The following is a 20,571-nucleotide window of genomic DNA, read 5'->3' on the forward strand; positions in this document are numbered from 1 at the left end:
GACGCATTGAGCTTTCTGTTGTGGTGTCCACATCCTCACTGAAAACTTTTCAGCCTATTGAAGAAAGAAACTTTATTAGTTGCAGTAATACATGCAAAAGACAGAATATAAATATCTTGTTTATGTTCGAAGTTATGAATTTTTGAAGTTGTAAAGATGATTTTGGAACACCCTGTACTTCTGTGGGCGCAAGATTGTGGGTAGGAAAAAAAAGCGGGGATACACCGAAGATACAGTGAATCATTGAAAACACCTATTATTTTTGTCACTTTTCAAGATAAGATATTTCTTAGAATCTAAAATAAATTTTGAGGGAGAAAATAAAAGTTTAAAAAAGATAATTATATTTCTGTGTGCACAAGATTGTGGATAGAAAAAAAAGACCGGAGATACACCGAAGATACAGTGAAGATATTTCTAAGAAACTAAAAAGAATATCTTAATAGCAAAAATAATTTTTAAAAAATTCATTGTATTTCTGTGCAAGCACAATTGCAGACAGAAAAAAAAAATTCGAAGAAACAGTGAAACGTTAAAAACCCTTCTATTTTTGCCATTTTTCAAGTTGAAACATTTCTTATAATTTAAAAAAATTATCTTAATACAGAAAATAAAAGTCTAAAAAAAATCCATGGTATTTCTTTCCGCGCAAGATTGTGGATAGGAAAAAAACCCAGAGGTACACCAAAGATACAGTGAAACATTAAAAACACCTTTTATTTTCGACATTTTTTAAGATAAGATATTTCTTACAAACTAAAAAAAAATTTTTTTAATTGAGAAAATAATAACATAAAGAATTTCATTGTATTTCTTTGAGCGCAAAATGGCGAAAAAATTAGTAAATATTATTTTATTGCTCAACGTCTTTCCGTGCATATCAGCTTTTGGATTTTATTTCGGTTTCTAAACAAATTTCAATAGTTTTAATTCTAAATACGTATGGTCATTTTAATTAACATTTAGTTGTAATGAATTACAGCACATTTTAGAAGTAAGCAATAATAATGTCCATCTGGTCAATATTTTGCCAGTAATTTCTATTTTCACATTCTACTTTATTCCGTATATTAACTAATTAAAAAATAAGAAATCTTCTAAATCTAAACTATTTTTCAGTTACTTTTTCCTACATTGCAATTCCTCATTCCTTAGACCTAATTAGTTTATCCATTAAAGATATTTAATTTGCAAATTATCTCTAAAGATCAAAATCAATATCTCCAATATTTCCCCTCTTTAAATACCAAATAAAACAGGAAACTTGTTTTTCCGAAAGAAGTACTTTCAGTTTTGTAAACATCTAATTTTCTTTTATCCCGTAAGTTGGCGAAAATTAGTACGGGAGGTACTGTGTTCATTATCATACAGAAATATAAGCATTTTTAATTGAGCTTTAAGGCTTTGGAAGTAAACATAGCATAAATTTCAAGAACATGACCTCTCTTACATTAAGTAAAAATTATGCATGTTGTAAGTAGAGTGTTAATTAGCAAGATAATTTAAGAACATAAGCTTAGAAAAATGCTTCATTTAATCTTAATTTTTTTTTTAAAAAATTCTGTACCAAGCTTATTAGTATGCAGCAAGTTATAAAAGTTGCATGGAATATCCATTATTATCTTTCATATTTAATTCTAAGTCTCAGTTTCGATTAATAAATTTTTTATAAAGTATTTAAGAGATGTAGGGATAATTCATACTAATTAGACGATGTGCTGCCTTAGGAGAAAATCTTGCTGAGTGGACGACGTTTAAACTTTTCAATTTTTTGCAGGAAATTAAAAAATTGTTTACTTATTAAAAAAATAGAGTTAAAAAAAAGCTTATTCATGATTTTTTTAGAAGCATAAATTTTAATAGGGTTTCTTTTTAAATATAAACCTTTGGATCATTTTTAATGTATTGTTCGCGTTACTGTAAACTTATGTGGGCCGATTTTAATTAAGTATGTAAAATCTAAACAACATTTTTTTTAATTTTGTTTTAGGTTTTAAACTATATTATGATATTGCATGCTGATTAATACGCATAACAACTGAACATCTGAAAAATACTACATCTGAACAAAATCACGCAGAGTTCTCAATTTTTAGCAAATAAAAATTTTTACAGTAGAATCCCGATTATCCGAGTTTCAGCTTTAACAGAGCTATTAAATATTTTTTTGTTCCAATTTATTTTTTATTTTTCTATTATTCAATTATTTTATTATTATTCTAATTAATTATTTAAAGAAATTTAAATTTTATCTTCCGAACACTCAGGAAAATGAAATCCAACAACTTGATCCGATGAAATGATCGTTAATATCGTCAATAATGAAAATGAATTTAGTGAAGATGATGAAGACAGTGACGATGAAAATCAGCATGTAAAAATATCTCATGCAGTTGGACTAAAAGCTATCGAAAGTGCTATTGAATATATAGAACAAAAAGAAGAGGCGACATCAGTCTAAAAAAATAGCGAAACAAAGCTGTAGGAAAGCGCCAAAGTAATGTAAAACTAAAAACGATTAATTAAAAACTCTTTAATAAATTACGATTAAGGAAAAACTCTTTAATAAATTACGATTAAGGAAAAACTCTTTAATAAATTGCGATTAAAGAAAAACTCTTTAATAAATTGCGATTAAGGAAAAACTCTTTAATAAATTACGATTAAGGAAAAACTCTTTAATAAATTACGATTAAGGAAAAACTCTTAAGTAAAAACTCTTTAATTCGTGAAGTATGCTCTTTAAGTGTTTTTAAGTAAGCTTTTTAATTATAATATGAATTGTATGTGGTGTACTCGTATAAATTTTGTATTTGTTAAATATTTTAGATTTATACGCACTCTTTTCCATTCCTATTTTATACTCTTCACTATAACCGAGTTATTACGTTATCCGAGTTAGTCGCGGTCCACATTACTACGGATAATCAGGACTCTACTGTATATTTCAAATAATATTTTGTCATCATAAGCGCTGAATACAAGATGCGTCTACGAAGCATAAAACAAATTAAAGAGAACATGAAAACGAAATTCTTTATTTACTATCATAGTAACATCAGTTAACCATAACACACTCTTGAATCCACACACTCTAATTTTAATCACCAATTCGCAGATGTTTCATTTATTTATTTATTGTAAAGTGATCATACTAGAAAAAATATATCTAAAATAGCTGATAATTGTATGCAATTCAATTTTTATTAATTTCAGCTTATATTTATAACCGGTACTAAACTATTGATGTTTATTTAACTCGATAAATTTGTAATTTTGAAACAACTTCAGAAAACAAGGCAGTACCTAATTTAACACGTTTACACCGGGAAAAGTGAAAATACTGGTACGGGAAAAGAGAAAATACTGGTAGAAGAACTATTTCAATATTAGATAATATTCGGGAGGAGTTAATCTATTCTCAACAATAACAATTCCCTGTAAGGAAATTTATCACGGCGAAGAAGCAATTCAATATAAAAATTGCATCCGTTAAAAACGATTGGTAGTTATGGATTTTTATTATTCCCGGAAAAAAACTAAAAAATTAAATTTATTGTTACCAGTTTTTACTCCGGCGCGTTGCCAAGATAAGACAATGTAGCGTGACCCACCGGTGGGTCACCCCGGCGTGAACGTGTTAAATATTGAAGCAACTCATTCGCCATGGAGGAATTTTCTACTGGCACTAACCCATATTATTTTATATAGAAATGAAAGCAACAAAAACCGCTGAGGGTCAGCCAGTTCGAAAAAGAATTCTGACCCTAGATCCGAATAAAACTGTAAATCGATCAAAAAAAGCTATTATTTGTGAAAAAATTTGTAATTATTTGTGTCTTTTACATACCTGCCAACTCTTCCGGATTTTCCGGAAGATTTTATTTTCATATTTAAAGTGATAGTAAGTATATACTATTTTTTCTTTTATAAACTTAATTTTTAGATGATTTTGATCACCACTATTCTTACAAAAATTAAGCACATATATTAATATGCGTTACTATCATGGTTGTTAACTTAAGTTTTCTCAAATACAACGTATTTGTTTGCTTAAAATTGAAGTTTTAATTCCATTTTAATACCACTGGGAAAAATGATAATGGAAGGGATTAAAAGTTTGCAGGTATGCTTTTATAACCGGTGTTCAACATTCGACTCATTTTGGAGTTTACGGCAATAAAAGCTCAACCTGGTAGCCTTGAAATTTGAGCGCAACTCAGAAGTGGATGAAGATATTGGATCAAGAACCAAGACAAACTAGCCTTCTCAGTAGACTTTTCGAGGGAAATAACCCACATGGTGTATGCGATTTTCCTCTACATGGAGAGGAAAATCGCAAAACCTCCCACAGTTAGTCTAACGACTAGGAAGTTCTAACTCATAATCCGCCTGCCACAGAGAAATTTTTATGTCAGCACTGAGGTTAGTACGAGCGCGGAGCAAAATCTGTATCGTCCAGCAATCGCTGGGATTCGAACCTAGGGTACCACATTGAGAGGTGAGAGCTCTATCCCCCGAGCCACAGCGACTTTCTCATTGTAAATAAAGAAAACGATTATATTGGACAAAACATGACAGCCACTTGACTTTCCTATTATTTTCTTAAACATAAAATAGTTCAAACCTGCTATTTCTTCGCTTTTCTGATTTTTTTTTTAATTTTTTATTTATTTTTTTTTAATTAAACAATCTAACAGAGACTGCATATAATGAAGAAATATTTCAGTATCTTTTTTTCTACAGTTTAGAGAGCATTTTGAGACATTTAATTTAATTGTGAGAGATTTAAATATTTTTAAAATCATCCAAAGGTATTAAACTTTAATTAAAAGATGAATTTAATGGATTGGTTAAGACTCAAGAAATTTTATTATTAGTCATTTTCGAAAAGCCGATGAAAGATGTTGTGGGTAAACTTCCTAATAGGAGGGTGAAGGGATGCTTATTTTACTAAACGGTACCCCATTTCTTAAATTTACGATTTAATAATTCTCAACTATCTCAAAATTCTGAAACTAAAAGAAATAATGCTACTCATAATTTGTAGCAAATTTCATACACAGCTAGAATGCTAAAAATTTAAATGCCCCAGAAAAAAACTTTTTTTTAATATATTCGACCAGAATATAACATTAAACCATACAAAAAACAACTACATTCGCATTTAGAATTTTAAACTAATAAATTTTATTTTTCATATGATACAAAATTCTTATTTAAGGTTTATTTTCTGTTATATTGAAAACTTGTATTAGAATCGAAGCTATTAAGAGTGAGAATTTCAAACTTTTACTTGAAATCGAAATTATATGTAATATTTCTACAACTGAATTTCAGTTATGAAATCGAGGCTTGTCATTTTAATTCAGTCTTTTTATATAGCAGTACGTTTGACTTAGCTCTCCTACATCGCGTTACTATGGTAACCAGTGAATAAAATTGTTAAGTAAATGTTCCTTGAACGCTCATTGTGATTGTGTGTGTGATTTTAACTTCTTCAAAACCAACTTCATTATTTTTATTACCTTGTTTTGTAATCCTCAAACTGAAAATTATATTATTTTTCCTTCAAACAATTCATGCTCTTATTTTTATTATTAATGCTGATCAAAAAATTAAATGTTTGGATTTATATCTCATTTAACAGAACTATTTCTTTCTTTCAATAATTATTTTATTTACTGTGTATATCATGTTTAATATATATCAATAACTAATCACACTCTTGTATTATTGCGTATTGTGTAATAAATATTAAATTTTTTGTGGTAGAATATAAACTATGTTGTAAAAGTGATAGTGTTTTATTAAATGTTGTGTATTTAAAATTTTTGATTTTATTAAAGAAATGTAATCTCTTTATCGAGAAATGTTTAATATATGTAATATTTTTTGTACTAATAACATGTTTTTCTGTTCTTGGATGTCAGATACATTCAAATCAAGTATTTTTCTCAAAATGAAACAAAATATACAAGTTTAATTTTTCTAAGAGAAAATCAGGAAAAATGCTTTTTTGAATAAATTTTCTCTTTTGAACTGTATTTGTATTGTTTGAATTTCAATTAACTGTAGGTAAACAGCAAATTGAATGCCGAACTTTATATTTCATCAAAGAATATTACTTGTATTAATTAAAACGCAGATTTTCTTTTGTATGACGGAAGAAACTGAAAAATACAAGATACGCAGAATTAGTACGCTCCTGAAAAAAACTAATATCTAGTATCAATTTTGCTATTAAAAAGCTGGAAATTTTTTAATATTATCTTTCAGAATCAAAATAAAATTTCGTACCTACCACTTCCAGATATCCTGATAACTACAAACATAATAACATAAAAAAGTAGATTAAAATTACTACCTCTTTTTAATTCTTTTCAGGTGCATATGAACCATGAGCAAGGTTTAATCTGAGTTTTTTCTTCAAATTCGAAAAAAGAACCTACTATGAAAAAAAACAATAACCGTAGGAATTTTTGTCAGTGGCAATTTATTCATTTTTTAATATTTTAATATTTTGAATACTTATATATAGCTTAATATTTATAGTTTTTAGTATTTTGTAGTACTTTCTTTAGTATTTTTATTTTATAAAATTAATTTCATTTACCAAAATTTCTATAGTTTTCAATGACAGTTTTGCAGAGCTTAACGCTCTGCAAAACTGTCAATGTTAAATGAAACATTCACAGTTATGATTAATAAACATAAATTTTGGCTTAGATCTTGGAATCAATTTTGAATCTATTATTAAAAATACAGTTGTAAAGATAAATTGTAAACTTATAAATAAATTTTATAGATACTGTAACGTTACGATAACATCATTTATTGTAATAGCGGTTTTAGTAAATTTGTTGTTACTATTGATGTTTTTAATGTAGTCAAATTTTTATTTTAATACTTATAGATTTTGAAATTTTGATAGTTCCTGATTTTTGATTCCCTGAAAATTTTTCAAGTGGTTCTCAGGGAAAATATTTGACATAGAAATTTAATTTAGCCAACAAACTAGCTATTAAAGTAGCAAAATGTTTTTTATTTATTTTTATTTAAAAACTTTTAGAAGATTTTCTAAAAAACATTTTTACACTGAAATATAATTTATTTGAATTATTTGATAGACTAAACATTCATTGATTATGTAAAATATGAAATATTTCATTATTTCATAAACTGTAAATTGTACTAAAGTCTAGTGTTGAAAATTGTACATAGACAACTAAAAGAAGGAGCTTTAATTGATTAATAAAGACTTTAAGTTGCAGTACCATTATTGTATGTTGCTATATATTATTTAAATGTGATGTATATTGAAATAAATGGATTTTATTAAAATAGCATATCGTGCTCTTTATTTTCTTTAACCAAAATAGCATACCTTCACACCAAATAATGATAAATGAACATTTTTTAAAACTAATTATGAAAACTAAAGTAAAAGAGTACAAAATATTTAATTCTAAATTGACAAAACATTCTTTGAAAGAAACGTGCTTAAAAGTAGCAGAATTTTTAAAGGAAAGAATAAATATAGCAATAAAGAAAACGACGGAAATAAAAATAAAAATATGACCACCGAAGCCGACGTCTTCAGGGGGTACCGACCTCGGAAGAAATAAAACAAAACCTTTTCTATTGAGTAAGAGGCAAAATTAAATGCCAAAAGTAACTCTCTCAGTACCCCGAAGGTTTTGTATAAGTCCAGGTCTTTACACAATCCGTTTTCCTGAACTTATACAAACGGGAAAACGGATTGTATAATGACCTGGACTTAAACAAAACCTTCGAGGTACTGAGGGAGTTACTTTTGGCATTTAATTTTGCCTCTCTCTCAATAGAAAAGGTTTTGTCTTATGGCTTCCGTGGCCGGTACTCCCTGAAGACGGTGGTCATGTTTTTATTTCCTTCGCTTTCTTTTTTGCTATATGAAAACTAAGGCTTATTTAATCGTAATTAATGTGATATGAGTTGAAATAAATAATTTTTATTAAAATAACGTGCAGGAATGCGAGTTTGCTCCGCCATCTAAAATAGTATTTTCTAGAGGTAACAAAATTTAAAATATTTTTAGTTCACTATTTTTCATTTCAAGTAATTTTTCGGCCACTACATATCAAAAATTTGAAGTACAATATAAAATTAAACTATAATCCATTTATCACCTGTCTACCCTTTTATAAAGGCGTAATTATCCAAATTCCACAAGTTTTACTGATTAATTCGCTATTAATTAATAAGAAATTTTGCAGAAAGCGGAGCAGTTGTCATCCCCGTAACATTTCATGCCCCTAATCGTCTTTAACCAAGAAATCTACCTTCAAACCAAGTAATGAAAAATAACATTTTTAAAATTTTAATCAAAACAATTAACTCTTACTTAATCGTAATTAATGATGTGTAGATTGAAATAAATGGTTTTTTATTAAAATTGCATGTCGTGCTCTTAACACGTTGAACGCCACGCTAATTTTACATGGCTTGCCCATCTGGCCACGCTAAATAACTACAAACTAAATTTGAAATATTAGACGGACTTTGCTATTTTTTTAGAAAGTTTATCATGACATATCTGGCAAAAGTGGTGAATTATATAAGCATACGAATTATGAAGAAATAGTGGTGGATAAATATCTACTGAATTGAATTTATTAAACCAAGAATCACAATTGATGAACTACGACTTTAAAATATATATTTGCTGTCCGGAGCAAGTTGGCATCTCTGAATATGTATGGCCTACCACATCGACTGCTAAATTCAAAATGTTATTACTATAAATTTTCTGTAAATTTCTAGATGTATGGGATAGGAGCCGCTAAGTGGCCCAGGTGCCCAATTTTTGTAAATAAAGTAAAGTAATATGTATGGCACCCCCAATCTATAACAGAACTCATAATCGATAAAATAACTTCTTTAAGTAAGTTTTGAATAAATTTTCTGCAATTCCATAAAAGAGTGTAAATTTTATAGTTCTATATCATGTTATACGCTGTCAGTCAGCTGTTTTTCTCGGCCTATGTTAAAGGTCTGTGTCAGCAAGCAGTGGCAGACGCAGCCTAAATGTAATTTCAGTGTCAGCCACAGGTGGTTGATGCAGCCTAAATGTAATTTCAGTGTCAGCAACCGGTGGTTGACGCAGCCTAAATGGAAAGTCTAGTGTCAGCCACCGATAGCTGACGCGATGGTCAACGTGTTAATTTTTTTAACCAAAAAATATACCTTTATACCAGATAATGACAAACATATTTAAAAAAGTGACCAAGAAAAAATTCAACTCATATTTAATTGTAATTAAGTTCTCAATTGAAAAGCTCAGTGATGCAGCTATTTAGAGAAATTTTCAGGGGTATTTATTAACCCTTTAACACAGATCGTACACGCAGATATAAGAAACAATCAAACAGTTAATAATAAATCTGTTAGATTATCGGAATTGTATTTGTACTAAAACATAAAATCCAAAAAATATAGCTGGAAAAAAAATTTAAATCATATTCAAAATTTTTCAATAATTGGTTTTGCAAGTTAAAAAAATTCCAATGATGAATTTTCTCTTCGATATAAATAACGGCAAATAAGTTCAAATTTGAAAAACTGTTGTTTGCATGCGCACCAGTGTTTTCATGCTGTAATTCATAATCATAAATTATTAAAATGCTAAATACAATATTTTTCACTTACTTTGAACTAAAATATTAAAAAAATAATAAAAAAGTACAAAAAATCTGTTTTATAAAAATTCTGAGTCAAAGGGTGGACAGTAACTTGGTTTTTACTATGTTTAATCAGTTAATTGCAGAGTTTTGTTTTAAAGGTTAAAATAAAGCAATGACGTGATTATACTTCAAACGCATAACAAATGGCCTGATAATAAACTTAACGAAAAACTTTACCATTTACATCATTTTTTAACCAGTTATAACTCACATATATAAGACAATTTTTTTACTCATAAGATCAAATAAATACAGGGCTGAAAGCCTATAAATACTAAGACGAAAAGGAGCAAAAACTGGCATTCTAGCGTTTTTTTCGATAAACATTAACTTTCTGTAACTACCGTGATTTTTTTACAATTATAGCTTATATGTAAAGCTGCTATAAAACTACGCTTCCTTGAAAAAGAAGAATTGTTGAATAGTTTGAGGAAAATAGATTTACTCCACCCTGAAACAAGTTAAAACTGAATTGGTTTTACTAACAGCTTTTCCTTTTTCCGTCTCGCTTTCACCCATGAATAAATAGTGATTAATAGTTAAAAATAGAAAGTAGTAAGATCGTCACAAAAGCGAGCTACACTGGTGGACAAAATTAAGGGAAGAAAGCATTTTCGCACATTCATTCGCAGATGCAAGATACCCGCACACAGCTCCATGTGTTTGACAATGGTTCCGTGAATGCCCAGAGGTACAGTCAGGAGGTCCTAGAGCCCTATGTGCGTCTTTTCAGGGAAGCTGTTGCCCTGAGTTCATTTTTATGGACGACAATGCGCGACCACATAGGGCTCTCATGGTTGATGAGTATCTGGAAAGCGAGGATATTCAACGAATGGATTGGCCAGCCAAATCCCCTGACCTGAATCCTATTGAACATGCTTGGGATACTCTTGGAAATGAAACGGCTTTGCTACCAGTTTCTTTTCCCTTCGGTTTTACTTTCAGCCCCGCTAGAGGCTAGAGATTCAGCACCGTAAAAACGAGGAAGAGAAAGCTTTTCTAGTTTTCTATACAATTCAAGAATGTCTGAAACTCTACATCGTAGAGCAAAGGCCCTGCTAAATGTTTACGGAAATCAACTCTAATTCACTGCCTACGCACATAATTGTTTTCGGGCCTCGAGCCTTCATCCACCCCTCAATATAAAATACATACTTAGCTGTTCTGTGGAAAAAATAAAGAAAATTCACACCCAAATATTAGTATTGTATTTTAATTAAAATTTAAAGTTTTGAGAGTCAATGGCAGGCCTGCCAACTACTACGCTTTATACAAAATTATCTAAGGTGCGTTAAACATTTAAAAGCCAAAACTTTCAATATTTTTGGTAATTTTACTAACATTTCAAAAGCCTCCCCACGAAAGAGCAGGAACAAAGTCTCTTTGCTTATGAATTTTTGAATTATTCAAATGTAGTGATGCGGAAAATAAATTCAAATGAATAAAAAATAATACATTAATATAATAATTTAGGTACTACTAGAATAAATGTTTACAAAAAGTGTAGAAAGTTGGCAGCAATACAATAGTATTTTTTTTGTTTGTTACGAGACGAGTATATACGTCATACGCAGAGCAATAGAAATTTGGTCAATGTATACACGTTAAACGTTCTTAACTAGTAAAAGTAAAAAGAAATTATTACATAATTTGGTGAGTTTGAACAGGGCAACTTCGAAAGGAAGAATTGTTAGCATTAGTTTTAATACTTTCAAATAGGAAACTAGTATTGGAAAAAAATTATTTTAGTTCTTAACGATTTAATGAGAATTAATTTTTATAACTGATTGAGATTATAAAAATAGTTTTAATATGCTACATTTCTTTTGTACAAATAAACATTAGAAATTGATAAGGAATGTATGAATGGAAATTATTTAAAGCAAGGATGTAAAAACTAAACAATTTATTTCAAGACCTTGAGAACCTGAATCGATTATAAATTTGGTTTGGATATAAATTTGGTTTGGGTAACTGTATAATGTCCGTTAAGATCTTCTTTGATGTATGAAACATTTGAAATGAAATAATTCTCTACATTTAAATAATCATAATCTTTTACATATGAATGATCATTGGGAATCGCAGCTAAATCTAATTTATCATGATTTTCTTGGAACTTCTTCAAATAAGAAGTAAAAAATTTAATTCCAGTATTTAAGTATTCTTCAGTTTTTCTAGTTGCAGAATCTGTTTCATAGTTACGTATTAACTTTGTCATACTATGGAAAATTTCGTTTTGTTTTCTAAGAATCGTATCCATCTTGAGAATTTAAACAGTAATCAATGTGTAACTAAATCTTAAAAATATAAATACTGGCTTAAAGTTTCAGAAAGATACTTCTATTAAATATAAGTAGTCATGCGCAACAAGAAAAGGTACTTACCATTATGCAAAGTCTTCAGTCTGAAGCTCTAGGTCGACGGACCATAAATGAAGCGATTCCATAACAGCGTTGGCTGTTGACCACTCTAGATTCAACAAAATATTTTAGGAAACGGTAGCAAGCTAGAAACTAAAATGCTCAGATTTTCGGTTAATCTCACAAACTTTTCAAAATGCACAACACGGTTACAATGTGCCGTATAACATAAGCCTTCAAATAATTTAGAAATAGTGGTGAGTAAAATCCTTATAAATCGAATTTACTAAAAAATCATTCTCTCACAGTTATTCGCTATCCGAAGAAAGTTGACATCGCTAAAGACATACGCCCCTAATGAACTCTTGATACATTTTTGTCCGTAAACCTGATTTTTTTTTTTTTTTAAATGGCAGGCACTTGGAGCTATTGTCCATTGGTCAGAGAAAGTGCCAGAACTGCTAACTCTCATTTTGTTACCCACTGGGCACTTGTGGCGAAGACACGGCGGTGGAGCAGCGTCGCTCAAAACCTGAAATTTAATTACACGTTGAATGCCATGGGGTTCCTTCGTAGCGCCACGGGGGTCACCGGTGACCAGCGAAGCCAAGATTATTAGAAACACATAATTCGAGTAAATTTTAAATTTTTTTTATATTACTATCGTTGCTAAAATGGGTTGAAGAAATTAATGGAATATAGAACACAGAAAAATAATTTTATATAAACACAGAGATGCCAACTTGCTCCGGACAGCTAATAAAAATTTTCAAGTGGTAGTTTATTGTGATTCTTTGTTTAATAAATTCAATTTAATATATTTTTATTCACCACTCTTTCTAAACAAATCGTAGGCGTATATAATTCACCACTTTTTCCTGATATGTCATGCTAAACTTTTTTAAAAACTAGCAAAATCTGTCTAATATTTGCAAATTTATTATTTACCGTGTGGCCAGACGAGTAATTAAAAAGCTTACTTAAAATAAGTACAAGGTAATTTACAAGAATTAAAATAAGTCTGAGTAACATTCCAATTTATCAGTATTCTGGATAAAGTTGACTGACATTGACTCTGAGCGGGTAAACATCAAACTACCTTAGACCGGACAAGATTTCCTTCTTGTTGCTTTGCTTCGAATCGGATTCGAAGAACTGTTTGTGAAGCAGACACCTAACTTCTTCATAATTGTTAGTGCCCTTGAGTGACTGGAATATTGGCAGTAAGTAGTAAGCCTGATAGAGAGGCACTGTGAGAGAATGGCCGAAAGTGGTAGCAGATTTTAATTTTACATTAAAGATCTAATTGCAATCTAAGCCGGGATAATTGATAAGAAAAGCAAACATCGAGTTCGTGCGTACCAGCCAGAATATAAAGATGGACGCCATCGAGTTTGACCATCACCTCTTACATCAAGAAGCCTCCACACGGTCTTTTATAAGTAGTCCGCGCAGACTGTTTAAAAAGTGAACCAGTTGAGCGCATGAATCCAAAACCTTTTATAAAAGTAATAGAAAGAAATTTATCTTATATATTTGAGAATTGAATCTGTACTAGTTGACAAGTGAATAAGGCAAACCAATAATATTCATAAATATAACAAATGTTTAGTCATATATTTGCTACCACTTTCTTATTTTAACTAGATTTTCTATTAAGTGACTCGTTCGGAAAGTGGACATTCTTCTCAGTGGTCTGATCGGACTACCCACAAAAAACCGTGTGGAGGCTTTCAGTTATTGGAGGCGTTGGTTTGACCGAGCAATGACAGTCAATTCAGTGAGGATTTATTTTATTTATGATACGTTTCAAACAAAACATATTAATTTTGCTACCATTCGAGAAAGTTTTACACCATGCTTTTTCATGCTATTTTCTTAAATACGCATTTTGAGCTATGCTTGTTTTCGTAATTAAGCATATTGAACTATGACCATTTTCTTAAATGCGTAGTTTGAGGTATGCCTTTTTCCTTATATGCCATTTTTGATCTGTGCTCTTTCTAAAAAACGCCTTTTGAGCCATATCCATTTCTCTTAAATACACTTTTTAAATCTTTCCCACTTCCATAATTAAACATTTTTAGCTATTTCTATTTTCGTAAATGCGATTTTTAAGCTGTGTCCATTTACTTAAATACGCATTTCGAGCCATGTTCATTTTCATGCATTTTAACTATACCAATTTTCTTAATTAAGCATACTGAGCTGTGACCATTTTCTTAAAAACGTATTTTGAGCTATGTTTATTTCCTTATATGCGATTTTTAATCTGTGTTCACTTTCTTGAAAACACATGTTGAAGCATATTCCTTTTCTTCGAAATACTTTTTGTGTCTTGTTCACTTTCATAAATACATTTATACATTCATAAATACATTTTTAGCTATGTATATTTTCGTAAAGGCCTTTTTGAGCAGTGTCTATTTTCTCAAAAACGCATTTCGAGTTATGCTCATTTTCCTAATTAAGCATATTAAGCTGCAACCATTTTCTTAAATACGTATTTTGAGGTATGCCTATTTCCTTGTCCCGCAGTGGACTGATCGTTTAGACACGGCTCCCAGCAGATCACCGAAGTCAAGCATCACTGGCTACGGTCAGTGTGCGGGTGGGTGACCACTTGGATCAATCTGCGTAGGGACCGAGGGTGTGCGGTATTGGTCCTATTTAAACTGTTCTACTGCAAAGTGCTCGACTTCGCGTGCAGGTCGCCGGCTACCGAAGCGGGGGGCCATCCCCTCTGCTGAGGATCAAAATTGTGATGGCATGTCTTCGGATCATCCTCAGGGATATTTCCCAGACCGTCGCCAATAGCTCATAGTGCAACTCTAGTGCGACGTAAATGAACTACAACAACAACAACAAAGCCTATTTCCCTAAATGCGATTTTCGATCTGTGTCCACTTTCTTAAAAACATTTTTTGAACCATATCCATTTTCTAAAATGCACTTTTTAAGTCACATTTTAAGCTATTTTTATTTCCTTAAATGTACTTTTTGAGACGTGTCCATTATCTTAAATACGCATTTCGAGTTATGCCATTTTTTTAAACACGCATTCTGAGCTACGTTGATTTTTCAAGCCCATGCTTCAAGCTCAGTTCATTTTCTTGAATGCGCGAGCTTTGATCAATACAAAATGTTCAACAACTAAAGTAGATATATTTTTTGAAGAATATATACAGAATGAGGAGAATAAAATGCCATAAAATATTTGACTTTATTTTTGTTTCATAAGTCATTTATTTTCGCAATAGGAATGTGAAAGTTGAACTAAATAACGAATAGAAAAGAATATTTATTACTTCCTTAGATGATGAATTACGTTGCCACGAGGGGTTTCCAAACGAATGCATATTTATGAAAGAAAAAAACAACGAAAAAAGCCAAAGGGAAAGAAATCAAGTCCTCCGAATAAATGCAGCAGAATATGAAAGTGTTATTCCTTTTGCTAAATTGACTTATTATGGGGGGAATATGAAAATCATACCAATCAGCTACTTTATATTCCGAATGTATTTTTCTATGATTTATTATAAAAATTATTAATTTATTATAGTAAGACAGTCTTCAAAACGTGTGATTATAACAAAATTCTGAACTTCAAGTTCTGACAACAATAAAATTTGAATATAATTCACAGTAAGAATTATAGGGTAAACTCATAATTAGGTCTAAGCACTGGAATTAACATGAATTATTGTTCGATAAATAACTGTACATTTTTGCTAAATTGACTTATTATGGGGGGAATATGAAAATCATACCAATCAGTTACTTTATATTCCGAATGTATTTTCCTATGATTTATTATAAAAATTATCAATTCATTATAGTAAGACAGTTTTCAAAACGTGTGATTATAACACAGTTCTGAACTTCAAGTTCTGACAAAAATAAAGTTTGAATATAATTCACAGTAAGAATTATAGAGTAAACTCATAATTAGGTCTAAACACTGGAATTAACATGAATTATTGTTTTATAAATAACTGTAAATTTTCTATAAATAACATATATTTCTATAAATAACATACATTTCCATAAATAACATATATATTAATATATATTTTCGAGAAATTTCCAATAAATAACTTTAAGGTATCTGACTAGCATGAAATTGGCAATTTTGACAAAATTTTGGGGTTTTTTTTTTTCATTATTCATATTTAAACTTATGTTCGGCCCGTATAGCCAGCTTTGCAGGGCACTAGACTCTCGCTCGTGAGAATGGGAGCTTGAATTCAGTGGTCCGAAGACTCCCGGTGTGGTGAATGGTGACTGGTGCACGTTAAATATGTCTGGTCATGAAGTCCCCCAAGTTCCCAGTTTTCAAATTATGCGTCTGGGGGTACTGAATTGGAGATTGATTGTTCTCTGGTTCAGGCCAAAATTACGATCGGTGGATGAATGAATATATTTATGAATAAGTTCGCCCTATAAACGGGTGTGACGTATGGGTGTGGCAGAAGTCCAATTCTCGGCCATAGATGACGCCACCGAAAACAAGAACAACAGTTCCCCTTGCCTTAATGGCCTGCGACAATAAATCAACAATACATATGATTTCATATGTTTTCATATTGATAATTGGTATTGGCCAGCTTTTAATTTAGCCACAAATTTTTGATCATTAGCTTTCAAAAGCCCTTTAAAATTTTTATCTCCTATTTTTAGACGTGAAGTTGTTTTTTCAATTGCTGATAAAGGAAACCAAAAGTAAACTCGCGAAAACGAAACTAAATTGTTTTTCGTTGTGCTTTGAGTATTTGAATCTTTATTTATTTGAATAAACTATACTTTCAAAACAAATACAATTTATTTTCAGAAATTTATTTTCGAATTGTTAATTTTTCTGCAGTCAGAATTTTCTCGCTTATTAAATGCATTTTCCGAAGAACGCTGATTTTGAGAAAATTTCTTTACCTTCACACACATTACAACAAAAGTTTATTATAGAATTCTTTGAAATTTGGAATGTTGATTTTGAATAATATTAGCGACGTTTTAAATTAAAAGCAAAGGTTCAAGTTTGAATTTGTTTTCTTTATGAAGCATTAAATAAAAATATTTAGAATTTTTCTTTAAAAATTCGATATGAAACAATATATTTAGTTCGATTTCATTGTTTTTATTTTAGTTCAAGACACAGGTAATTACATTAATGATCTAGAAAAAAATGATTTACTTAGAAATCTATGCATTGCAATTTGTTGTAGAGCTATAAGAATGACATTTATAGCTCAAATTTGCCCTTATTTTGAAAAATATTTCACAAGTGTTTAAACTTTACTTTAAATGTATAATTTCAGGATCCTGTTTACCAAACATCAAATTTAAAATTTAATCAAGTCATTTTTTAAAAAAAAAAATTGAAACCAGTCGGATATCTTAAAAAAAATTTCCAAGCAAAATAGCCAATTTTGGACATCTATGATGCTAACTAAGCTAAAGTAACATGAAAAAAATAATTTTTGAATAGTGCCTGTATGTTTACAAATAAGAGTATTAAATTTTTATAGTGAGATTTTTTTTAATATCCATACTGACAACAATAAAAAAAGCTTTATTTGTGTTAAGAAATTCAAGAAAAAACCTTTTCGAGCTTTGATGTACGTCTAAGAAGAAACCCGTGTTATAAGTTTAACAAAATATAGATTAAAATATGTGCTTTAAAATTATTTATCTATCTATAAAATAACTTTACTTCAAAATAACTTTAAAATAAACAAATATTTAAGTATTTTATAGAGTTTTCGTGAAATATTTCTGTAGCAAAATACCATTTTCTTTCAGGGTAAATATAGGACTGTCCCAGCCGACCGGCCTGTGTAGGGGGCAGGGAACTGTCCTTACATCAGAAAGGTCCTGGATTCGAATCCCGGGCAAGGCATGGAGGTTTCTTTCTCTCTCTCTGTGTTCTTTGTCCTTTCTCCTTCGTATGAGAATGTGTGGGAATGTGACCCACCGTATAAACGGGTTGTGGTTAAGTAAATGGCGTGGCAGAAGTTGAATTCCTGACCATAGATGGCGCCACTGAAAAACAGGAACAATCGCACCCCCAATGCCTAAACAGGCATACGACAAAAAAAAATAGGATTGTCCCAAAAATGTAACTTACGCAAGTTCGATATTATTTCTCAAAAATTTATTGTTTAACGTAATTTCATGTTCTAAACTTCAATGAAAAGATCATTATTGTGTGAATTTTGTTTAAGTAGAAAACAATATTTATCCTCCCTAAAACTCAAAATGATTTATTAAGTTCGTGAATGTATAACAAATTGCTTACTGGTGCAGTTTACTTAGTAATTGAAATCTGCAATATTTTGAAAATAACCGCCATTTGTAGCATCAATGAGGCAGTCTGAAAACAAAATTAATAGACGCCCATGCAAATTTTCAGTTGGAATTATCCGTCAGGTAATTGGACTAAAAATTTTATAATTTTTCTTAAGTACTAAACAACTAAACAACTTAAAAATAATTAAGTGGTCGTAAAGTAAACTTCAAGGAAAGTGGATATTTTCTTGATTTAGCTACCACTCAAGCTTACCTTTCTTTCATTTAGTATTTCTCAGACTTAAATTAAGTTATTGCGTAAACATAGTCAACATAAACACTCTGTAATATATCCCTAATAGCAAGAAAAACACTATAAATTTTACTACAACTTCAAATAATTTGGTGAAGCACTAAAGCATATTTTGGAGGAAAATAATTTTGAATTAAATTTACGAAACAAAGAATTATCCATCACAACGTGAACTTAGCTATCCCTTGAATTTTTATTATAATTTTTATTATAATTTTATTATATATTTTTATTATCCTTTGATCTATTATTATAAGTTGGCAGCACTGCCATGAAACCGTTGATGTTTGAAATGGTACTTTAAAGTACTGCTATTAAATGAAGGGCAGATTAACCCCTTAATCCTTTCACGCCGACTGTCACGAATACGTGCCAGCATAAAACCGTATCAATCAGGGTAAAAAGAAAGTAGTTCCTTAGCAGTTTATTTGTGGGCTGGGTTATAATTGTTTGATTCATTTATTTCACCATCACTTTAGTTCAAAATAAACTTATTTAATTATACTTTGAACTAACATTGATTATATATATGATTAAACTAACAATAATTAAAGTGAAAGCAAAGTAAGTCTGTCAAATTAGCAACGCCAACATTTAAGCTACCATTTTTAATTTATTTACATCCTGATTCTGATTCTGTAAGAATTCTTTTATGAATCACCCGTCCCGAAGGGGTTAACTCACTGATTTTTTGGAAAAAAAACGGCCCAAAAAGAACAATTTTTTATGTAAAAAAATACACTTTAGAACATTGTCTTTTCCTTTGGAGGATAATTTTGATAAACTGTGCTTTTGCTCCATGGAAAAAGGCTATATTCAGAGACGCCAACTGCTCCGGACACGCCAAAATGATTTTAAAAAAACGGTAAAAAACAACAAAGTAAATTTTGCAAATACTTGACCATTTTTGCTTGCCTTTTAAAAGGTATACCATAACATAATTGCTCGTTCGCTCGCTGTTGTAGAACTGGGGCATCTGAGGCCTAAATGGCTCTTATCCCATTCATCATGAAAGATCCTAAAGACAAATCAAAGACATAAGTGCTATATAGTTGTGAATTATATAAGCCTACGAATCATTTAGAAATAGTGGTGGATAAAAATCTACTAAATTGAATTTATTGAACCAAGAATCACAATTGATAAACTACCACTTTGAAATATATATTTGCTGTCCGGAGCAAATTGGCATCACTGTCTATTCAATAAATAAATGTTATAACTTACAGCCCTATGTAAATAATAAATATCAAAGAAGATTTTTTTTCTTAGCTTTCACATTGTTATTTTCAATTCCCGATTACATTCGAGTGTAAAATTATAGCAGCATAAAATACAACACCGCTCGAATTATCTCGAGTGTGCACAGTTTGGCCTGTTGAGCGCGCATGAATTAGCTCGAGATAACAAGTTAAGGGGTTAATAAAATTCCGATTAACTTTTTTTTATTACGTGACCAATGTCTATTTTTAACCGAAAAATTTAGATATAATGCTATGATAACAAAGCTAAATTACTTAGGTTGTTAAGAAATTCATAATGAAAGTTTTCTTTTTTTTTTATGTTTCTATACAGGCATTTAAAGTAGTCATGTTTCAGATCCATAAAGTAGAACAGATTTAACATTAGTACTGAAAATTCTAATTTTTGTTGAATTTCTTGTGATTTTGTTTTTCCAAAATTTATTGAGAATAGCATAACTACTTCGGACTTTATGAAATGTATATACAGTACAGAACCCGTTATCCGGAAATCAGAAAACCGGAAAACCAAAAAACCGGAACGAAATTCGATAAATTTTCCCGCCATTTTTAAAAAAAAAAAACTTTTTTTTTCCTCATAAGGATTTAGGATTTTTTATTCTTTTTTGAAAGATGTTTACCTT

This window comes from Parasteatoda tepidariorum, chromosome X2, assembly GCF_043381705.1.
Source record: "Parasteatoda tepidariorum isolate YZ-2023 chromosome X2, CAS_Ptep_4.0, whole genome shotgun sequence".
NCBI lineage: Eukaryota > Metazoa > Arthropoda > Arachnida > Araneae > Theridiidae > Parasteatoda > Parasteatoda tepidariorum.